Source organism: Taudactylus pleione, unplaced genomic scaffold (assembly GCF_031769625.1).
Source record: "Taudactylus pleione unplaced genomic scaffold, aTauple2 ptg000135l, whole genome shotgun sequence".
NCBI classification, from domain to species: domain Eukaryota; kingdom Metazoa; phylum Chordata; class Amphibia; order Anura; family Myobatrachidae; genus Taudactylus; species Taudactylus pleione.
In genome coordinates, this window is record NW_028284537.1 from 6,118,345 (window position 1) to 6,127,646 (window position 9,302).

Here is a 9,302-nt window from a genome sequence, read left to right on the forward strand (position 1 = left end):
ATTTGATTAATCGAGTACATCGAAAGGCATCTGAACTGCTCGCAGTGCTTGTGGTTGGATTTTCCTACCGCAATCATGCGAACAGTTCAAGCTAAGAAACAACCAAGTGACGTGGTCGATGACGCTGCTTTGTTAATTATGCACACCCTTAAAACGCCCATTTTGACCGTTTGGCATGCCTGCGTTCGGATCACCACTCCCCGTTTTCAAGCACCTTCCCCTGTTACCACCCACAAATGCCTCATCCTGTCACTCAAATTAGCAGGCACTCGCTATTTTGCGAGCGCTCGATTTCCGACCGCAATGACTGGTTGGCGCATGCGCATTACGACCCATACGCCTGCGCAGATGTGCGAACATCTCTCGGAGCGAACGAGCGGCCGCTTACGAGCGGCTCTGAATCAGGCCCACTGTCTCTGTCTACTTGTTTGTCTATCTATCTCTCCAATATCTATCTATCTATCTATCTATCTATCTATCTATCTATCTATCTATCTATCTATCTATCTATCTATCTATCTATCTATCTCTCCAATCTCATATCTATCTATCTATCTATCTATCTATCTATCTATCTATCTATCTATCTATCTATCTATCTATCTATCTATCTATCTCTCCAATGTCTCCAATCTCATATCTATCTATCTATCTATCTATCTATCTATCTATCTATCTATCTATCTATCTATCTATCTATCTAATATCTATTTATCTCATAACAATCTATCTATCTATCTATCTGATGTATATTATCTATCTAATTATTTATTTAGCTATCTATCTATGACCTCTACTAATGTATACTGTATGCTATTTTCTCAAAACAATTCTGCAAATATCAGATGCCATTATAAGGAAAGTGTTAACCGCTTATCTGTTTTTAAATTGTATATAAGAATGGTTTTCTCAGGGTCATATATTGTCTCTGGAGCATCTCTAGAGACCTAATACCGGCTTTCAAAAAATGCTGTTGGCGCTCTGCTCACTCACTGGAAATCAACAAAACAACTTGGAAAGTCCTGAGTGAGATAATGGAACAGGTCAAGTGGTCATTGAGGATGAAAAAAGTGTCAATTGTCCTACGCTGTGGCTCCCAGGGTTGCTGCACAGCCCCCGTGCATTCTAATACCCGGCTGTGTGCCAGCACCTTGCTCAGGCTAAAGGGCTGCTTAGCGGTATCATAAAGTGAACAGGTGTTACAGTAGAATCCAACTATATCTAGCTTGTCGTTTCCAATATTTGTGCATCTCTATGCTAATAAATTCCAGAACTAGATGTCTGTTATGTTTTTATTTATTCCACAACACTGAATCTTCCCCAAAGGCCTCTCAGCTTGTGCCGTGATTATATTTAATGATTTGAGTTGTTTTCTGATGAGCTGACAGACATGAGGGTTTGAAGTACAAAACATGGTTATCAGTAACAGAATCACATTCGCAAATTTTTTATTTCTTTTTTTCTCCGCTGCAAATTCACGCACCTTACTCTACACACTGATCCCCCCAGGGTACTATTCGTATTCTTGGGATGTAGTTAGGTTTCAGGACTCTTTCATAGCCAAAGGGTTAGGACGGTGGCATGGGAGTATGTTGTCTTTGTAAAGTTGCTGTCATGTCTGCTACTCGTTGTAAACACAGCCGGGGTTTAGCTGGCAGACAGCACGGTGCCCATAAACCGCTAGAAGTTCTGACTAAGTGGAGTATGACTGTGTAACGTGATCAACATTTATGCTTCCTATCCCAGCATGTTTCTAGCTTCTGCAAATTCTCAGATGTTCATTGACTCATTGCCTTGGTTGAACCATTCACCTTTTCCCACCTGTTCTTGAAATGTTGTGACAGCGCTAACTTGGCAGTTCATTACAAAAGCTCCAACCGTAAATCTGAGCCACAGTGATAGGCAGCATGGTGTACGGACCCCGGCGGCTGAGCTGGGTCACAGATAACCAGCACTGATATGAAAAGGCGAGCCCTGGCGAGTCATCACAGATTGCTGTACAGTTTGGAAAAAAAGAGGCTGCATATTTGCTCAGTCTAAAAGAAATGTTCTGTAATATTTGTCAAAGCCCTCAGAGTGGATAAACACACTTAATAGTGCATAAGTGTTCAACCCCTTTAATTGACAAATGAGGGACACACCATCCTAAACTATTTTTTGGGATATTATCTAGATCTATTGATCATCTAAAATTCTAAATCAACCATACAATCTTATATTTAATTGTAGCTTTAAAGTACTTGCTTTATTCTGGCACACACCTTTATGGCTGAGTGTAGATGGAATGCTAGTAACAGCTCCTGTTCTTCTTTTCATGAAATACTCCAATTCATGCTCCCTGCTTCCGTTTATCTTCAGAAGATAAGTAAATCTGGTCAGTGAGATGATGATCCAATTGGGATATCTGAAAGATCCTGACATTCGCTGTTCAAGCCAAGTTCTCTGCTGTAAAGAAGCTACATAAAAGAGGTCAATCACCTGACTACCTCTGCCCCATTCCTACACTGATGGCTCCTCATGAGAGGTACATCAGGATTGGTGGACTTTTTGAGATTACACAGTTGGCTGCCAATTAGCATGCTGGATGGACACCTTAATTGAAGAACTTAGAACTATGATCATGATACTAGGAAACAGAAAGTTTGTTTATATCATTGGAGACTTGGTATGGCAAAATTGGGGCAAGATCCGGAAATGTTAGAGAGTATTCAAAGGAAAGTATGAAGCTTATAATTGAAATACATATTTTAATACTACATGAATGAGGCATTTGTTCATACTTCCGACAATGCAAAATTTATACATTGACTTATACCAATTTTTTTTTTATCTTAGTCTTTGCTGATCTGGGACAACTGCCACAAACTCAATAAAGTAGATGGTACTGTGCTAGCTTCGATATCACTTCTTCTCCACTCTTTTTTTAAATGATAGGTGTGGATGATTGGGGAACCTAAGCAATTGTCTAGAAAACCTGGACAAATTCTCCTTCTCAATTAGTGTGTTGCGAGGATTATTAAAATAAATATTTATTTTATAAAACCATGTGTCGATCATTTATGTGTCAACCATTTCCATTTAGACCTTTTGACCCTGTTGACCTTTTGTTCCTGTCTATCTTCATCCATGTTGACCTTTTGTGTGTCAACCTTTTGCCCCTGTCGACCTTTTGTCTTTGTCGACCTATTGGCTGTCTACCATGTGGTGTCTATCTAGACATTATCGACCTTTTTAATGTAGATCTCTTGAATAGAACCCACCTGTGTCACACTGTTCTGATTAAGAGGACATATGTGCCATGATGTATTCAGCATTGCTTACTGTGTTTGAAAGTGATAGAGTGCATCCAAACACTGGGCCTGATTCAGAGCCGCTCGTAAGCGGCCGCTCGTTCGCTCTGAGCGATGTTCGCACAACTGCGCATGTGTATGGGTCATAATGCGCATGCGCCAACCAGTCATTGCGGTCGGAAATCGAGCGCTTGCAAAATAGCGAGTGCCTGCTAATTTGAGTGACAGAATGAGGTGTTTGTGGGTGGTAGTAGGGGAAGGTGCTTGAAAACGGGGAGTGGAGATCCGAACGCAGGCATGCCAAACAGTCAAAACCGGCGTTTTAAGGGTGTGCATAATTAACAAAGCAGCGTCATCGACCACGTCACTTGGTTGTCTCTTAGCCTGAACTGTTCGCATGATTGTGGTAGGAAAATCCAACCACAAGCACTGCGAGCAGTTCAGACGTCTTTCGATGTACTCGATTAATCAAATAAATAGTGGAGATGACGTAGGATGCGAGCGGCCAGGGGGCATCTTTACAAAATAGCGAGCGCATGTTTCTTTCGCTCGCTCAGACATAGAGGCGTCAACAGACCGCAAAGAGCGAGCGCTCAATTTAAATAGCCGGCCCCTATTTCTGAACGAGCGAGCGCAAATAGCGTCCGGCTCTGAATCAGGCCCACTGTCTAAAGAGACAACCACATTACTTGCTGGCTGGCCATGCTTTCCGTTGAGTGGCAGCACACACATTAGCAAGCACATCCATGACCCCGCCTCATGGTGGCAGAATGATTACATTTAATTATATAAATAATTTTATCTACAGGTGCAAGTACTAAGTTTGCACCAAGCAACACCAACCTGTTTGTAGGACTCTGACTAAAGAGCTTCATTCACAATAACAACCCATTTAATGGAAACTTTGCCATGTGGTGATGCTATATAGATGACATATACTTTTTATGTAGAGGATTGATGGGAGTCTTCAAATTCACTCTTGGTACAAACAAATAAAATTTAAATTACTAGAGCTTTACATCAACAACAAGCAAGGAACAGGCAATTGTCCTTGATTTTGACATTTAGGGCATACTTGCCTACTATTGAAAACTAGTTTCAGGGAGATTGTAGGTGGCAGTATAATGTGCCATGCGTGTCATGTCCTGCCCAGGGGGCGTGTCTAGCTCCACATATGGGTGTGTCTATTGTCATTTAGGGGCGTGTCCTGCAGTGGCAGGTGAAAACTATAGTACTAAGAGCAGTATTTTAGCAGGAGCAGTGGCGTAACTAGGGTATTTGGAGGCCAGGGCAAATTTCAAAAGGGAGCCACCCCTCCCGATGTGCGCACGCTGAATGCGCGCGCAGCAAAAAAAATGGGAGTGGTCACTTAAAAATGGGGCGTGTCAACATGACACACCCCTTTTTATTATCACACTGAACATTCCTATCCATATGCACCTTAACCCCAGTAGTACCCCTTATACAGTACCCCCAGTATGCAGTTGTGGTCCCTCTTATGCAGGCCCATAGTAGTGCCCCTTATACAGTATCCCCAGTAGTGGTCCCCCTTATACAGCCCCCAATTAGTTCCCCTTACTCAGTACCCCCAGTAGTGGCCCCCCCCCAAATGCAGTGCCCCATGTAGTGTTCCCCCTTATGCAGTGCTCTTTATATGGTGCCCCCAGAAGTAGTCCCCCCCTATGCAGTGCCCTTTATATAGTGCCCCCAGCAGTAGTTCCCCCATGCAGTTTTCCCAGTAGTGGCCCCCTTATGCAGGCACCCAGTAGTGATCCCCCCTATCCAGTGCCCCCGGTAGTGGCCCTTCCTATTATTTCCCCCAGTAGTGGTCCCCCGAGTGCAGTGTCTCTAGTAGTAGGCCCCTTTTATAATGCCCCCAGTGGTAGTTCCCCCCCCCCAAGAGGTAGTCCCCAGTAGAGGTTCCCCCTCCCGATTAAGTGCCCCCAGTAGTAGCCCCCCCTGTAGAGGTCCTCCCAATAATGGTGCCCCCAGTAGTAGCCACCCCTCCCCCATTGTGCCCCCACCCCCAGTAGAGGTCCCCCCAGTAGTAGCCACCCCCTCCCCCGTTATGCCCCCACCCCCAGTAGAGGTCCCCCCAGTAGTAGCCACCCCCCTCCCCCGTTGTGCCCCCATTAGTGCAGATAGGTTAAAAAACAAACAAACAAAAAAAAAAAATATATATATATATATATATATAAAAATATACTTACCTGAATCCACGCTGCTGCTGCTCCGGTCTGCGACGCCGCTCCCGCCGCCAGTCCTCCCGGGCTGGCGCGCTCAGCATTATGGGACAGACGTCATGACGTCTGTCCCATTACCCACTGCAGGAGCCTGGACGGAAGCCCGGCTCTTGCAGTGGGTGCTGCAGCAGTCAATGAGAGTATATCTGACTGTCATTGGCTGCTGTTTAACAAACGCATAGCCGCCAGCGCTGGCGGCGATGCGTGTTATGCACAGCCTGCGCCTGCCTCCTAGCGCTATTGGGAAAGCACTCAGGGGGAGGGAACGGGCTCAGGTGTGCAGCACAGGAACGGCGCAGGAAGCCTAGCGCCGGTCCTGTGTAAATGTGTAGCGCTGACCGCACTCATTGCGGTCGACGCTACACTGGCTAACTAGGGCGGGCCGGTACCGTGGCCGGTGGCGCCCCCCTGCGCCGCCGGTCCAACGGTGCCCAGGGCACGCACCCCGGTCGCCCTGCCCTAGTTACGCCACTGAGCAGGAGGCTCATGAAAGTACAGTTGCCTGTTTAAAAATAAGCTATAAATCAAATATTAATACATTCTTGACTATTGTTAACCATAAAATGTCCCCAGACAATAGTTGCCAATGATTTGGGTGTGAATAAATGAAATGTGCTCAGAGGGGGCAGCTGTATTTTTAGTCAGAGCTTCCTTATTGTGATATATCCAGTCACAAGCATTAACTGCACTCTGAAAGGGCACTCACTGACAGTCATCCATTTATTGGCTACTCACTAACAGTCAACCATTTATTGGCTACTCACTGACAGTCATCCATTTATTGGCTACTCACTGACAGTCAACCATTTATTGGCTACTCACTGACAGTCATCCATTTATTGGCTACTCGCTGACAGCTATCCATTTATTGGCTACTCGCTGACAGCTATCCATTTATTGGCTGTCAGTGAGTGCCCTTTCAAAGTGCAGTTAAAAATGCCTGTGACTCAGCATCCAGCCCCAGCCACCATCACTGTATATGAGGCAGTCGCAGGTCTCATTGGCCGCTTACAATTATATTTGAGGCCATCATGGGGGGGACAAAATGACACCATACCTGCGATGATGCCCCTGATCAGTGCAGTGCTGCTGGTCAGTGCAGCACTGCTATTAACAGGCTCCGCTCTGCTCGCCACCGCCGCCGTGCCCAACACACTCCGTGTGCGCACTCACCGCTCACTAGCCTGCCACCGCTACCCACATCCCCGTGGTGACCAGCCTTGAAGTATCATGGCGTCACGCGTTGTGACGTCATGATGTCCCCACCGCAGACTCCGCCCCCTGACAGTCTGGTTTTGCACATGCGCAATCAATAGATTCAAAGAATCCGGGAGTTCAGGTAATGTTTGCGGGGGGGGGGGGGGGGGAGGGTAGTCAACCCTGATTTAGGGCCGTATTCAATTAGAACTGAAAAGCTGTGATCCTTGACTTATCTCCGTATTCAATTCCATCCGCTTTTCACGTACGCGGAAAGTCAAGGCAATGTAATAGGTGAAAAAGATTCGCCTCTGAATAGCAGGAGAAAAGAAGTGCAACATTTTTAATTTGGGGTGCAAAGGTGGGGAAACTACTCAGGACCCTTGGGACAGCCCCCCAAAAGGACAACTGCGTCAAAAAATTCCTGAAAAAACGTAAGAACACCCCAAAAAAGTACTTTCATTTTGGGGGTGAAAAAGCACAAAGTGGGGGGACAACTTCGCAAACTAGCGAAATAAGGTTCTGGGGGTGCTCTAAGAAGGGGCCAAGTGTTTTTGGGATTGCAGGTGCTTTTATGAGGGAGGAATTTCACTTTTATTAAAACTACACTTTAGAGACATTAAAAGATGCTAGCACCCATTTACAGGTACCCCAAATGTACCAGGACTACTTATTTTCTCCTAAAAATACTGCTTTATGCCATTGTTCACCACTTGTGCAAAGACGCTAATTAATGGCAATTGTACCAACTTAAGTACCCCAAACAGTTTCATTAGGACTAATCGGGCACTACTACAGTGATCCCCAATGTTTCTGTATCTGTTTGTGGGGTTCAGCCTGATTTCCCAATTCTGACACCACTTTCTGCCTGTTCTGACTTCGCATGTCATCGTTTTCGCGTCTTTTGGAATTGAATTGGTTGAATAGCGGGGATGTGAACAATACGTTTCCACGGCCAAAAGACATGGTGTAGGTGAAAGGTCCGGCAGGCGGAACTTTATCGGGGTTGCGAAACTAATTGAATACGGCCCTTAAATTGACTAAGGTAGCATGAATGCAATGGCACAAAGCAAAAAGGTGGATATGAATAATTATCTTCTCCCTACAAGCTGCCATTACCCACAATGGAACAGCAAAATCCCAAAATGGATAATTCGGATGAATGAGAAATAACTGTATTATGATGTCATTTGATGTTTGATAATCAAAGATCTTGAAAAATATGTTCTTCTAGAGAGGTTATCACCTGACCTCATAGATACTTCCTGGCAACATCATGAAACTAAAATTAATTATTGCCATCGAAAAATAAAGTCAGTGTGGATGCAGACTCACTTCCTCTTTCCTATATCACACATTATTCAAGATAAGCTGAAATCCAAAGAATAATTGACAAACACTGGAACATCCTTTTAAGGAACCCAATGTTAATGAATGTCCTACCTCAGAACCATGGGTCAATTTTAAGAGAAAGGAATCTTTTAATTTTAACTGAAACAAGAATGTTGTTGTATACAGGGACACAGCTAGGTGGGGGCAGGCAGGGCAAGTGCCCAAGGTGATGAAGGGGTGCTAGAAGGGAAGCATGGGTGGATTGGCTATACACCTATTCTAGGTAGGCCAATGGTCTAAAGCTGCCCACAGACATAGCGATATTTTACCCGATTTGGACGATTTCGATGAATCGTGACGACAAATCATGCAAAATATGACCAAATCGTGAGTTTCCACTCACGATCGCGATGACGATGAGCGTCACCGCTATTCGTACATCGCATCTTCAGACCTGCCATACTGTAGGGCAGATTTGCCAATCTGGGACACAATTAGGTTCCTATCGTGAGTAGTTTTTTACTCACGATGTATCTCACGATTCATCGTACATTGCGGAATTTGACAGGCAGGGCCCTGTACACGCCCATCCACCATCCTGGGCAGCATCATGAATAAAAGGAGAAGGAAGCACGATTGGGAGCCTGCACACTGAAGTCTGGATTGCAGCACTTTGGTGAGTATTGGTACTGTATTTAATGCAACCCCACTGCCCACCAATGTGTGCCACCCACCTACCCACCAATGTGTTCGCGGGGCAGGGGGGGTACTTAAACATATATTGATTGTAAAAATCAATGTGGCCAACAAAAAAAAACATGTAAAGGGGAGGCGGTGGGACTGAAAAGGGGAGGTGCCAGTACAGGAAAAGGAGGAGTCAGAATTAATTATTAACTCGCCCCCCCAATAGTACAGTCTAGATCCGCCCCTGTTTCCATCGATGGCTCCTCCGCAGTTAGGGAAATTGCAACGTTGTTCAAACTCTTCAGCGATGCTCTTCCACTCTGGAAAAATAGCAAAAAATGGGTTAAAAGTTAAAACATGACTTTAATATTGTTTTTCTTTTTGTTTTCTATATAGACTCCCACCCAAGAGCCTGATATGTCCTCCACACCAGACCTAAGTTTGCTCGGGGACAGCGAGGTGGCTAATTTGACCCCAGTGCCAACACCCATTCTACCAGGACCATCATCTTCTTCGGCACCACCCCAAAAAAAACAAAAAAAAAAACAAGAGAGAA